Below are 13,523 nucleotides of genomic sequence, written 5' to 3'. Positions count from 1 at the left end.
TGAGCTTTAGAGCGGTTTCAAAAATTTTCCCCGCCCAAGTTTGCTGGAGGACCTGATCCAGAGGTGGCTGAGAATTGGTTAGAGAATATAAGAAATATATTCGATGCCTTGGATTACACAGAGGAGAGACAAGTCACCTTTGCTGTATTTCAACTTGAAGGAGCAGCCCGAGCCTGGTGGAATGTTATAAGAAACAAGTGGGAAAGAGATCAAACTCTAAGGACTTGGATAAACTTTGTACGTGAATTTAATGAGAAATTTCTTCCTCCACTTGTCCAAGAAAAGAGAGAAGATGATTTTATAAAGCTTCGTCAAGGAACTTTGAGCGTAGCTGAGTATGAAACACGCTTTACAAAGTTATCTACATATGCCCCAGAATTGGTGGCTACTGAACGGAAGAGAATAAGAAGGTTTATCCAAGGATTAGATTTGGAAATCCAAGATGCCCTTGCTGCAGCACAGGTTGAAACATTTAGTGACGCTCTCGAAAAAGCGCAAAGGGTAGAAAGCACAAAATCTCAACTGAGAGCTCTCCAAGCAAGGAAAAGAGATGCATCTGATAGTACACTAGGAGGAAATGGACCACCACCCAAAGTTAGAAAAGAAGTGGATGGAGTAGGACTGTTATTTCCTGCACCACTCATGATAAAGGAACCAAAAGGAACTATGTCGCGAGGGACTTCAGTAGAACAGACACGATCAAAGAAAATCTCGCAAGCCAGTCAGGTCACAACACCTCGTCCGACTTGTGGATATTGTGGAAGGACGAATCACATTGAAGAAAACTGTTGGCTAAAGGGACGAAAGTGTATGGGGTGTGGGAGTACCAACCATAAAGTTCATGACTGTCCAAGGAGGTATCCACGAGAAACTACTGCTCCACAAGGAAATGGAACTGTCCCTCGACAAGTCAATGGAAGGAGAAACCGACCAATGGCATCAGAAAGAAAGCATAACATGAACACACCACATGGTTCAGAGTTGTCTGAGATTACAGAAGGTATGAATTTCGAGGACGAAATTCTTTTAAGGAGGGGAGGTTGTGAGGACTCGTAAAAACTATTATTTTTTTAGCCTAATTTGTGGCTTAATAAATTATTTAATTGGATATTTGCCTCGAGGAATATTTTCTAGTCTTATTAGACCTAAATACATGGTAATATAACTTCGTTATATTTTTAAAGTAACTCATTTCATGAATTAATTTCCTGGAGCGCGTTTAGTAAAAACAGTGAATAGTGCTTGAAGATTTTATCCGCTTGAGAGTACAATAAGTTTGGAATATTGGAGACATGTATAATGGACCTAAATTCGGTATTTTAATGTTTAAATACTCAAGTGATAGTTATTAGTACTATCGTTATAAGAATTTCCCGGAGGTTTCGCGTTATAGCGTAAAAAATTGACGGTACGCGTTTTCACACGCGCGACTTTATTTGAGGGACTTTAGACCTTTATTTCGGGACAATTAAGAGTGAATATTATCTACATGAATATAAATACATTGGAGGTTTAGTGCACTAGTGAACCAAACGCGCGAGAAAATCGAGCCCTAATCGCGCCAAACACACCCTAATGTGAGTTGACTAATGGGTGACTTGAGGCCACAAGTTAATGTCTTCTCTTGGAAGCTAAAATCTGATCACTCTCTCTCTCTCTTGAGCTTCAAACAGCCGGCCAGCTCCCTCCTCTCTCTAACTCATTTGCAACAAAATTTCTGCTCACTAATCTCACTCAAAACCACTCCAAATCATCTCCAAAATTAACCAAACTTGCACCACACCTAACTTGACACTTGAGGATCATTTTGAGCTGCAAACAAGGGCTGGAAATCACGGTTTTTCTGGGGTAATAGAGGGCCGAAAATTCTGCTGAACATCAACCCAAAGTAAGTGATGATCCACTCTTGAAAACTTGAAGTTTGGAAGCTATCTTACCTTGTTAAGTTCATGCATGCATTTGGTTAGCTTGTGTATGGTGTAAAAATGTGATAGTGGGCTCTTGGAATTCCCACACTTGGGTTATTGTTGCTGATGTGATGATTGATGGTGATTATATTGTTGGTTTAGTGGTTATAATGATGCATTAGTGGTGGGTAATTAGTAGAAACTTCATTGGGTGTAAGAAGCAAAAACTTCCGATTTTGCCCCTGCCATGTTCGGCCATTTCCAGGCCAATTTTTAATGGTTTAATGGCTTGAATTAGATGTTTATAGGATGTATTAGATGTGTGAAAAATTTCATTGGAAAATATTGAGGTTTGATTGAGCAAATGAATTTTTCTTGAGAAACTAGCAATCTGGAAAACTGTTCGCGTATGATTCTGACCAGTGGTAGTATTTTGGCTATAACTCTGTCCTCGGATGTCGAAATCATGTTCCGTTGGTGGCATTGGAAACTAGACATTCCTGGCTTTAATTTGGTATATAATGCACGTTCTGATTCTTTGTGAGCTAGCCGAACCAAATGTTTTAAGTTCGCTGTCCTGTTGCTCTGTTCATCTGGAATGAAGTGTTCAGGCAGCAACTTGATGCCCGATTTTGAACCAGATTGGTGCCGAATTTGGAAATGATTTCTTCTGTGATATTTTACCCCTATGAACATATTTTCCAACGGCGTAAGCCATGCTCGATTTCGAGTTAAATTGACTGAGTTGTGACTGAAACAAGTGGACTGCTCTGTTTTGGAAAAACCCTAATGTTGGACTGGTTTGGAACAAGATATTGGAGTGAACTTGTTAATTGATGTTCTTGATACTAAACACTTACCAAAGGCATTATGGATGTTTCTTAGGCCTTTATTTCACAAATGAACCATGATTGTATAGTTTGCTTGATTAGACGTTTTGAATTGAGTAATGAAAGTCTCAAGGCAGATTGCCTTATAATTTTCCTGAACTTTGGTTGACTAATTAACTATCTTACCGAAAGTATTTTTCCCTGAAATTTGATAGAGTGGTACCTTTCATATGGGAGTAAAATACTGCCAATTTTGGTACCAATCCAAGTTCGTTTCGATACCCAATTAAATTTCTAGTGTTGGAGGTTCAAAACTGGAAATTCTTCTTCAGTCTTGAATCTTCCTCAACTTGGGGCTACTATATCTTGGTGCTCGAAACTCCGTTTCTCAATCCGCTTGTTTTGTTATACTCTTGGATTGCAACACTATTTGATTTCCAAATTTCAAAGGTTAGTTCAAAACAAGTGAATTTTACTGAATTTCCAAAATTGGCCAAAAACCAACCTTGAAACTGTCTTAGTATTCTACAGCAGTAACTTTGATCCAACTTTTGAATACCTTCCATTTCGAATCATGGAAAAGTGTCTTCTAGAAACTTGTAGTACTCGGAATGTAGTTTCCAATGGTATCAAGCTTTCCAATTTTGAACCTACGTAGTGCAAGATACGATTTTTTTAGAATTGACACCCAAAGCTAAAATTTGACAATTTCTTAGAAATGAGATTTTGGAAACTTGCCTTCTTTTCTCGATACCGATTGAACATTTTGAACTCGATTTCATGAAAAATGTTAGTCTCTTTCTTTAGACTTTAAAACTTTACTCTTGAGCCTCGATTATTAATAATTAAGGCCCAATTCATGAATTCCCTTTAGATTGTACAACCTTCTTTGATAAGTAGGAGTTCTAAGTGATAGTGTATAATAGTTAATGGTTATTTGCTCAGGCGCTCAAGGGGACCTTCAAGAAGAACTCGAAGTGGACGCCTAGACACTTGTTTGAGTATTACTCTCTTGTTGCTATAGGTGAGTGTTCCATATAGGAATACGTAATTGGAATAAGTCTATGACATGCATAACCCATGATTATTAAGTGTTAAGTGCTATATGTTAAGTATTTACCACACTCATGCATATCTGAATAAGGTATACTTGAATTACTCGACATGAAATACCTGAAATATGTATATTTGAACTATTCGATATGAAATGCTTAAAGAGCATATTTATGTGATTACTTGAAATACTAGATATGAAATGTTTGGAGAGCATATCTACATGATGTGTTTAAATGATTAATTATGCTATGACAGCATAAGTCGGTTGGAGTGAATCTCCTCGACCCTTATGTGGAAAAAGTGAAAATCGGCCAATGGTGGCCTATTAAAATGACATATGTCTGCCAATTAACCGTAATTACCACCGTTTACCGTTTACCGTGTTTACTTACCGTTTTCTAATCCATTCGGCTACTTGCTTACTTGATTATCTGCTTACGTGATCACCAACTTACTTGATCACTTGATTATCATGAATCGCATGTTATATGAAGTTGTCCATCATTGTTAGGCGAGTGTGTACTTTACCTCACTCGACCTACTCAAATGATGAATTTTACCTTTTGCCGAATTACTTGATTACTTGTGCATGTTGTAAGCTCTAAGCTGAACTTGGGCCCTGCCTCGGTTACTGACCTACTCGAGCCAGGACTGGGCTCGGTCGGGTAGGTTGGAACCCTGGACAACCGTTTCGGTATACTCGAGTATTACCACTGGAGGGATAAGGTGATGGCCAGTCAAACCGAGGGGATCCGGAAGTCATAAGGTGCAGATGACCGACAGAGTTCCACTGGAACACCGTATCCTTCAATGTGTGTTTATTTTACATAATGATAACCGTTTTATGAAAACGTGCCATACCTATGATATGCTCAAATTACCTGTACAATGATTATTGCCTCATGATAACATGCCATTGTGTAACCTTGAACCATGCGTATGATATGCCCAACTTATTTGATTTATTTGAACTGTTAGAGTGTCTTGGAACCTCACTGGGCTGTGTAGCTCATACCACGTTGTGGATTTCTTTTACAGGGTTCGAGACCAAGGGTGCTCGTGAGTAGTACTAGATTGTTTTCTTTTGAAGACTTTAAGTTATATTATAACGGATGGCTATAGTACCCCTTTTCCATTGGGTTGTATTTAAGCTTGACAGCTGCATAATTGTAAGTGTGAGATATTCGAAGTACTTTAATTATGTATTGAGGTTACTTAAAGTATTTCGAGCTTTTGAATGATCGATTGTAGTGAGTCCCGGCGAGAGCTGGGCAGGCGTCCCGCGGATACCCTTTGGTTCGCCTTAGGGAGAAGTGGGGGCGTCACAGTTGGTATCAGAGCTTAGGCTTCAGATCTTTGTAGTGTATCCTAGGCTTAAATGTTTAGGATGCCGGACTGTGGGACTGGTTTGAAAGTTAAATGATTGCTTGTAGCAATGAAATTTAGAGCCAATTCACGTGGTCTCTACAAAGGAGCAAGATAGGACCAAGTGGTGTTATGGTCCTTACTATGTGATTGAGTAAAGGTTTAAGTGCCCTTCAAAAAAAAAAATGTAAGCTGTGAATCATGAATGTTATAGGTTGTAAAACCTTTATCTTGATAATTGGAGGGAATTTGATATGTATGTTGGGTAGGAATCTCGAATGTGGTGATTTAGTCTTGGGACCGGCCGGCTCGAGTTGTGAATTACCTTATTTCGGATTCTTGTACCCGAGTACTTGAGAGTTGAGGGCAACCATAAGGACTTTATATCTCCATTTTTGGGGAATAAGAATGAATCGATATTTCATGTGAATGGTTGCAGGAAACCAATAATTGTTTGGTTAAGATGGTACAATAATTAAGAGTGGAAGATGGAAAATATTGTAACTCAAAAGATCCTTGTGTTGGGATTGAAATCGAGCATGTTAGGGAATGAGAATCGTCTAGTTCCAATAATCTAGTGAATCCCTACTTGTGATCTTTTATAGTGAGACGATGGGAGTAGAACTTAGAGTCTGCGCCTTGAAGATGAATGTACTTGTGATGATCACTTGTTTATTTTGCTATTGACTTTGACTTGGCATGAACTTTACTTGGCCATAACTTGTTTTATAATTTAATGAACTCTAGTTTGTGTTTACTTGCATAGTGATAATGTTATTTGTGTAAGTGACTTCATTCTCTTTAAATGTTGCTACTGGTATCTGAGTATAGTTCAATTTTAACTAAGTGTGAGGGTTATGCATGTGCGTATAGATTAGTTGTGAACATGGAAACTAGAGGACAACGAAAGGGACGTCAACCTAGACAACCCCGAAATGAAAGAGTAGCTAATGGGTCCGGTATTGATCAAAACGTTGAGTCAAATGTTGGGAGAGGAAATGACCAAATGGGACAAGTTTTAACTCGCATGACGGATATCCTGGAGCTCTTGGTAGCTCAACAAGGTCAAGGTGTTGGACAAGGAAACCAACGTGGAAACCAAGACATAGGGGAGGATTGAGCTTTAGAGCGGTTTCAAAAATTTTCCCCGCCCAAGTTTGCTGGAGGACCTGATCCAGAGGTGGCTGAGAATTGGTTAGAGAATATAAGAAATATATTCGATGCCTTGGATTACACAGAGGAGAGACAAGTCACCTTTGCTGTATTTCAACTTGAAGGAGCAGCCCGAGCCTGGTGGAATGTTATAAGAAACAAGTGGGAAAGAGATCAAACTCTAAGGACTTGGATAAACTTTGTACGTGAATTTAATGAGAAATTTCTTCCTCCACTTGTCCAAGAAAAGAGAGAAGATGATTTTATAAAGCTTCGTCAAGGAACTTTGAGCGTAGCTGAGTATGAAACACGCTTTACAAAGTTATCTACATATGCCCCAGAATTGGTGGCTACTGAACGGAAGAGAATAAGAAGGTTTATCCAAGGATTAGATTTGGAAATCCAAGATGCCCTTGCTGCAGCACAGGTTGAAACATTTAGTGACGCTCTCGAAAAAGCGCAAAGGGTAGAAAGCACAAAATCTCAACTGAGAGCTCTCCAAGCAAGGAAAAGAGATGCATCTGATAGTACACTAGGAGGAAATGGACCACCACCCAAAGTTAGAAAAGAAGTGGATGGAGTAGGACTGTTATTTCCTGCACCACTCATGATAAAGGAACCAAAAGGAACTATGTCGCGAGGGACTTCAGTAGAACAGACACGATCAAAGAAAATCTCGCAAGCCAGTCAGGTCACAACACCTCGTCCGACTTGTGGATATTGTGGAAGGACGAATCACATTGAAGAAAACTGTTGGCTAAAGGGACGAAAGTGTATGGGGTGTGGGAGTACCAACCATAAAGTTCATGACTGTCCAAGGAGGTATCCACGAGAAACTACTGCTCCACAAGGAAATGGAACTGTCCCTCGACAAGTCAATGGAAGGAGAAACCGACCAATGGCATCAGAAAGAAAGCATAACATGAACACACCACATGGTTCAGAGTTGTCTGAGATTACAGAAGGTATGAATTTCGAGGACGAAATTCTTTTAAGGAGGGGAGGTTGTGAGGACTCGTAAAAACTATTATTTTTTTAGCCTAATTGGTGGCTTAATAAATTATTTAATTGGATATTTGCCTCGAGGAATATTTTCTAGTCTTATTAGACCTAAATACATGGTAATATAACTTCGTTATATTTTTAAAGTAACTCATTTCATGAATTAATTTCCTGGAGCGCGTTTAGTAAAAACAGTGAATAGTGCTTGAAGATTTTATCCGCTTGAGAGTACAATAAGTTTGGAATATTGGAGACATGTATAATGGACCTAAATTCGGTATTTTAATGTTTAAATACTCAAGTGATAGTTATTAGTACTATCGTTATAAGAATTTCCCGGAGGTTTCGCGTTATAGCGTAAAAAATTGACGGTACGCGTTTTCACACGCGCGACTTTATTTGAGGGACTTTAGACCTTTATTTCGGGACAATTAAGAGTGAATATTATCTACATGAATATAAATACATTGGAGGTTTAGTGCACTAGTGAACCAAACGCGCGAGAAAATCGAGCCCTAATCGCGCCAAACACACCCTAATGTGAGTTGACTAATGGGTGACTTGAGGCCACAAGTTAATGTCTTCTCTTGGAAGCTAAAATCTGATCACTCTCTCTCTCTCTTGAGCTTCAAACAGCCGGCCAGCTCCCTCCTCTCTCTAACTCATTTGCAACAAAATTTCTGCTCACTAATCTCACTCAAAACCACTCCAAATCATCTCCAAAATTAACCAAACTTGCACCACACCTAACTTGACACTTGAGGATCATTTTGAGCTGCAAACAAGGGCTGGAAATCACGGTTTTTCTGGGGTAATAGAGGGCCGAAAATTCTGCTGAACATCAACCCAAAGTAAGTGATGATCCACTCTTGAAAACTTGAAGTTTGGAAGCTATCTTACCTTGTTAAGTTCATGCATGCATTTGGTTAGCTTGTGTATGGTGTAAAAATGTGATAGTGGGCTCTTGGAATTCCCACACTTGGGTTATTGTTGCTGATGTGATGATTGATGGTGATTATATTGTTGGTTTAGTGGTTATAATGATGCATTAGTGGTGGGTAATTAGTAGAAACTTCATTGGGTGTAAGAAGCAAAAACTTCCGATTTTGCCCCTGCCATGTTCGGCCATTTCCAGGCCAATTTTTAATGGTTTAATGGCTTGAATTAGATGTTTATAGGATGTATTAGATGTGTGAAAAATTTCATTGGAAAATATTGAGGTTTGATTGAGCAAATGAATTTTTCTTGAGAAACTAGCAATCTGGAAAACTGTTCGCGTATGATTCTGACCAGTGGTAGTATTTTGGCTATAACTCTGTCCTCGGATGTCGAAATCATGTTCCGTTGGTGGCATTGGAAACTAGACATTCCTGGCTTTAATTTGGTATATAATGCACGTTCTGATTCTTTGTGAGCAAGCCGAACCAAATGTTTTAAGTTCGCTGTCCTGTTGCTCTGTTCATCTGGAATGAAGTGTTCAGGCAGCAACTTGATGCCCGATTTTGAACCAGATTGGTGCCGAATTTGGAAATGATTTCTTCTGTGATATTTTACCCCTATGAACATATTTTCCAACGGCGTAAGCCATGCTCGATTTCGAGTTAAATTGACTGAGTTGTGACTGAAACAAGTGGACTGCTCTGTTTTGGAAAAACCCTAATGTTGGACTGGTTTGGAACAAGATATTGGAGTGAACTTGTTAATTGATGTTCTTGATACTAAACACTTACCAAAGGCATTATGGATGTTTCTTAGGCCTTTATTTCACAAATGAACCATGATTGTATAGTTTGCTTGATTAGACGTTTTGAATTGAGTAATGAAAGTCTCAAGGCAGATTGCCTTATAATTTTCCTGAACTTTGGTTGACTAATTAACTATCTTACCGAAAGTATTTTTCCCTGAAATTTGATAGAGTGGTACCTTTCATATGGGAGTAAAATACTGCCAATTTTGGTACCAATCCAAGTTCGTTTCGATACCCAATTAAATTTCTAGTGTTGGAGGTTCAAAACTGGAAATTCTTCTTCAGTCTTGAATCTTCCTCAACTTGGGGCTACTATATCTTGGTGCTCGAAACTCCGTTTCTCAATCCGCTTGTTTTGTTATACTCTTGGATTGCAACACTATTTGATTTCCAAATTTCAAAGGTTAGTTCAAAACAAGTGAATTTTACTGAATTTCCAAAATTGGCCAAAAACCAACCTTGAAACTGTCTTAGTATTCTACAGCAGTAACTTTGATCCAACTTTTGAATACCTTCCATTTCGAATCATGGAAAAGTGTCTTCTAGAAACTTGTAGTACTCGGAATGTAGTTTCCAATGGTATCAAGCTTTCCAATTTTGGACCTACGTAGTGCAAGATACGATTTTTTTAGAATTGACACCCAAAGCTAAAATTTGACAATTTCTTAGAAATGAGATTTTGGAAACTTGCCTTCTTTTCTCGATACCGATTGAACATTTTGAACTCGATTTCATGAAAAATGTTAGTCTCTTTCTTTAGACTTTAAAACTTTACTCTTGAGCCTCGATTATTAATAATTAAGGCCCAATTCATGAATTCCCTTTAGATTGTACAACCTTCTTTGATAAGTAGGAGTTCTAAGTGATAGTGTATAATAGTTAATGGTTATTTGCTCAGGCGCTCAAGGGGACCTTCAAGAAGAACTCGAAGTGGACGCCTAGACACTTGTTTGAGTATTACTCTCTTGTTGCTATAGGTGAGTGTTCCATATAGGAATACGTAATTGGAATAAGTCTATGACATGCATAACCCATGATTATTAAGTGTTAAGTGCTATATGTTAAGTATTTACCACACTCATGCATATCTGAATAAGGTATACTTGAATTACTCGACATGAAATACCTGAAATATGTATATTTGAACTATTCGATATGAAATGCTTAAAGAGCATATTTATGTGATTACTTGAAATACTAGATATGAAATGTTTGGAGAGCATATCTACATGATGTGTTTAAATGATTAATTATGCTATGACAGCATAAATCGGTTGGAGTGAATCTCCTCGACCCTTATGTGGAAAAAGTGAAAATCGGCCAATGGTGGCCTATTAAAATGACATATGTCTGCCAATTAACCGTAATTACCACCGTTTACCGTTTACCGTGTTTACTTACCGTTTTCTAATCCATTCGGCTACTTGCTTACTTGATTATCTGCTTACGTGATCACCAACTTACTTGATCACTTGATTATCATGAATCGCATGTTATATGAAGTTGTCCATCATTGTTAGGCGAGTGTGTACTTTACCTCACTCGACCTACTCAAATGATGAATTTTACCTTTTGCCGAATTACTTGATTACTTGTGCATGTTGTAAGCTCTAAGCTGAACTTGGGCCCTGCCTCGGTTACTGACCTACTCGAGCCAGGACTGGGCTCGGTCGGGTAGGTTGGAACCCTGGACAACCGTTTCGGTATACTCGAGTATTACCACTGGAGGGATAAGGTGATGGCCAGTCAAACCGAGGGGATCCGGAAGTCATAAGGTGCAGATGACCGACAGAGTTCCACTGGAACACCGTATCCTTCAATGTGTGTTTCTTTTACATAATGATAACCGTTTTATGAAAACGTGCCATACCTATGATATGCTCAAATTACCTGTACAATGATTATTGCCTCATGATAACATGCCATTGTGTAACCTTGAACCATGCGTATGATATGCCCAACTTATTTGATTTATTTGAACTGTTAGAGTGTCTTGGAACCTCACTGGGCTGTGTAGCTCATACCACGTTGTGGATTTCTTTTACAGGGTTCGAGACCAAGGGTGCTCGTGAGTAGTACTAGATTGTTTTCTTTTGAAGACTTTAAGTTATATTATAACGGATGGCTATAGTACCCCTTTTCCATTGGGTTGTATTTAAGCTTGACAGCTGCATAATTGTAAGTGTGAGATATTCGAAGTACTTTAATTATGTATTGAGGTTACTTAAAGTATTTCGAGCTTTTGAATGATCGATTGTAGTGAGTCCCGGCGAGAGATGGGCAGGCGTCCCGCGGATACCCTTTGGTTCGCCTTAGGGAGAAGTGGGGGCGTCACAGTTGGTATCAGAGCTTAGGCTTCAGATCTTTGTAGTGTATCCTAGGCTTAAATGTTTAGGATGCCGGACTGTGGGACTGGTTTGAAAGTTAAATGATTGCTTGTAGCAATGAAATTTAGAGCCAATTCACGTGGTCTCTACAAAGGAGCAAGATAGGACCAAGTGGTGTTATGGTCCTTACTATGTGATTGAGTAAAGGTTTAAGTGCCCTTCAAAAAAAAAAATGTAAGCTGTGAATCATGAATGTTATAGGTTGTAAAACCTTTATCTTGATAATTGGAGGGAATTTGATATGTATGTTGGGTAGGAATCTCGAATGTGGTGATTTAGTCTTGGGACCGGCCGGCTCGAGTTGTGAATTACCTTATTTCGGATTCTTGTACCCGAGTACTTGAGAGTTGAGGGCAACCATAAGGACTTTATATCTCCATTTTTGGGGAATAAGAATGAATCGATATTTCATGTGAATGGTTGCAGGAAACCAATAATTGTTTGGTTAAGATGGTACAATAATTAAGAGTGGAAGATGGAAAATATTGTAACTCAAAAGATCCTTGTGTTGGGATTGAAATCGAGCATGTTAGGGAATGAGAATCGTCTAGTTCCAATAATCTAGTGAATCCCTACTTGTGATCTTTTATAGTGAGACGATGGGAGTAGAACTTAGAGTCTGCGCCTTGAAGATGAATGTACTTGTGATGATCACTTGTTTATTTTGCTATTGACTTTGACTTGGCATGAACTTTACTTGGCCATAACTTGTTTTATAATTTAATGAACTCTAGTTTGTGTTTACTTGCATAGTGATAATGTTATTTGTGTAAGTGACTTCATTCTCTTTAAATGTTGCTACTGGTATCTGAGTATAGTTCAATTTTAACTAAGTGTGAGGGTTATGCATGTGCGTATAGATTAGTTGTGAACATGGAAACTAGAGGACAACGAAAGGGACGTCAACCTAGAAAAAGATATCTTTGAGTCTTTGAGTCTTTGAGTCTGATTGCTGCATTTAATCTTTGAGTCTGATTGCTGCATTACTGAAGGTATCTCTGAAAAAGATATTAGTATTATCCATTTATTTTGTAAACATCAAAAGTTAGGAACCAGGATCAATATTCTCCCCCTTTTTGATGATGACAAAACAATGGATAAAGGAAAGAAAAAGATTGTGCATATGAGTATAAGCTCCCCCTCGCCTTGCCTCAGAAAAATTTAAGAAACAAACATATAATCTCAAAATAAACACCCCTATCACAAAGCATCCATTTTGATTGCAGCATAACTGAAGGTATTTCTAGAAAAGATATTAGTATTATCCATTTATTTTGTAAACATCAAAAGTATTATACATTTTGATTGCTCTGATACCAATTGTAAGGATCGAAGACCACCAAGTGGAAGAGATAAACAATGTACAGATCACAAACGTAACAATAAGTAAATAGAAAGGAAAGAATTGCAAACCAATTAACTACCCAACTCCTCCTGGGCTTGTAGATTAATTCAAATAAGCTTCTTCAAATTGATGAATTACAATCACGCTTGTGTACAAAGGAAGGTTCACCTCCTCCTTGCCCCGAACACCACTCGGTCTAGCCAGGAAATTTTACTATCCCTCAAGACAATCCTCACAGAGCTACACTCATGAAGTATTCACTCACAAATAAAAAGATTACAATGAACCTCACACCACTAAGACTACAAATCTTCTTTGAAGAGTATTTTCTCACTAAAATCACTCTACATCTTTTGTATGTTCAGTGTGCAAAAGTTGTTTAAAGTATCTGACCAACCACTATTTATATAGGACCAAGAAAGTGCCTCATTAATGTTTCCAACGGATAGAAAGTAGATAAAGAGTCAACTAGCCGTTGCAGTGTCGGACGTCCGATAGTCCTGTTTTTTACGTCCGACAGCAGGCAGTGAGTTTAAGAGATTTTCTTCAATTCTTTCGGACGTCCGGTGCAAACTCTTTGTGCGTCCGACAGCAAACAAAGAGATTTGAGAAATGTCTTATTTCCTTCGGACGTCCGGTGGTGGGGTTCTTCATGCGTCCGAAGTTACGCAATGATTATCGGACGTCCGATCCAAGCGTCCGACAGCTTTCAGCAGCCTTTGTCCCTTTCAA

General features: G+C 38.6%; 2 long non-coding RNA genes across 2 annotated transcripts; both read left to right on the top strand.

Moving 5' to 3' along the window:
- The first annotated feature begins 1,804 nt into the window (after window positions 1–1,804).
- Window positions 1,805–5,034, top strand: LOC140005740 (uncharacterized). Its single transcript, XR_011813310.1, has 2 exons — window positions 1,805–1,888; window positions 3,683–5,034. It is a non-coding gene; the product is annotated as an uncharacterized lncRNA (long non-coding RNA).
- A 3,045-nt stretch (window positions 5,035–8,079) lies between these two features.
- LOC113741595 (uncharacterized) lies at window positions 8,080–10,254 on the top strand. Its single transcript, XR_003460671.2, has 2 exons — window positions 8,080–8,163; window positions 9,958–10,254. It is a non-coding gene; the product is annotated as an uncharacterized lncRNA (long non-coding RNA).
- The last annotated feature ends 3,269 nt before the right edge of the window (window positions 10,255–13,523 follow it).

Source organism: Coffea arabica, chromosome 4e (assembly GCF_036785885.1).
Source record: "Coffea arabica cultivar ET-39 chromosome 4e, Coffea Arabica ET-39 HiFi, whole genome shotgun sequence".
Classification (NCBI taxonomy): Eukaryota; Viridiplantae; Streptophyta; class Magnoliopsida; order Gentianales; family Rubiaceae; genus Coffea; species Coffea arabica.
Note: the sequence above shows the minus strand (reverse complement) of the source record. Positions and strands in the feature narration are given on the sequence as shown.